The sequence below is a fragment of the Asparagus officinalis genome, chromosome 3 (genome assembly GCF_001876935.1).
Source record: "Asparagus officinalis chromosome 3, Aspof.V1, whole genome shotgun sequence".
In the NCBI taxonomy this organism is placed as follows: Eukaryota; Viridiplantae; Streptophyta; class Magnoliopsida; order Asparagales; family Asparagaceae; genus Asparagus; species Asparagus officinalis.
The window spans coordinates 53,867,358-53,867,634 of NC_033796.1; positions in this window are offsets into that span (position 1 = coordinate 53,867,358).

Here is a 277-nt window from a genome sequence, read left to right on the forward strand (position 1 = left end):
GGAGCCCATTGTCAAAGTAAACCAAAGACAAGGGTGCTCTGTCGTGACCATGGCAGTACACTGGATCGTTCCCATTCAGTGCCGCCAATGTGAACACTTTAGGAATGTCATAATGTCTATAGTAATCCTCCAGACTCCCAATCATAACTTTTGAGTGAATTGACCGGAGGAGGGTGATCTTCTCCTCGATACGACCAAGAGAGAAACTTTGAGCAGCCATGGAAAATCTTTATTTCCTGTAAAGCTTGAAAAGTTTGGAGAAGAAGTGTTGGGAATT